This window comes from Capsella rubella, unplaced genomic scaffold (assembly GCF_000375325.1).
Source record: "Capsella rubella cultivar Monte Gargano unplaced genomic scaffold, Caprub1_0 scaffold_52, whole genome shotgun sequence".
In the NCBI taxonomy this organism is placed as follows: Eukaryota; Viridiplantae; Streptophyta; class Magnoliopsida; order Brassicales; family Brassicaceae; genus Capsella; species Capsella rubella.
Genome location: NW_006238874.1, coordinates 33,026 through 33,514, shown reverse-complemented (window position 1 = coordinate 33,514; position 489 = coordinate 33,026).

Sequence of the window (489 nt, the reverse complement as noted above, 5' to 3'; positions counted from 1 at the left end):
TTACTCAGTGTGATGCTTGCCAAAGGAGAGGGAAAATCAGTAAGAGACATGAAATGCCACAAAACTTCATCCTTGAGGTTGAAGTCTTTGATTGCTGGGGCATTGATTTCATGGGTCCTTTTCCATCATCTTACGGGAATAAGTACATTCTAGTCGCTGTTGACTATGTCTCTAAGTGGGTGGAAGCTATTGCTAGTCCGAAGAATGATTCTTCAGTGGTTCTTAAGCTGTTTAAGACAATTATATTCCCTAGATTTGGAGTGCCTCGGATTGTTATAAGTGATGGTGGAGCTCACTTTATTAACAAGGTTTTTGAGAAGCTTCTGCAAAGGCATGGTGTTCAGCACCGTGTGGCTACCCCATATCACCCTCAGACAAGCGGACAAGTGGAAGTTTCTAACCGGCAAATTAAAGAGATTCTAGAGAAAACAGTTGGTCCAACAAGAAAGGATTGGTCAGCCAAGTTAGATGACGCGCTATGGGCATATC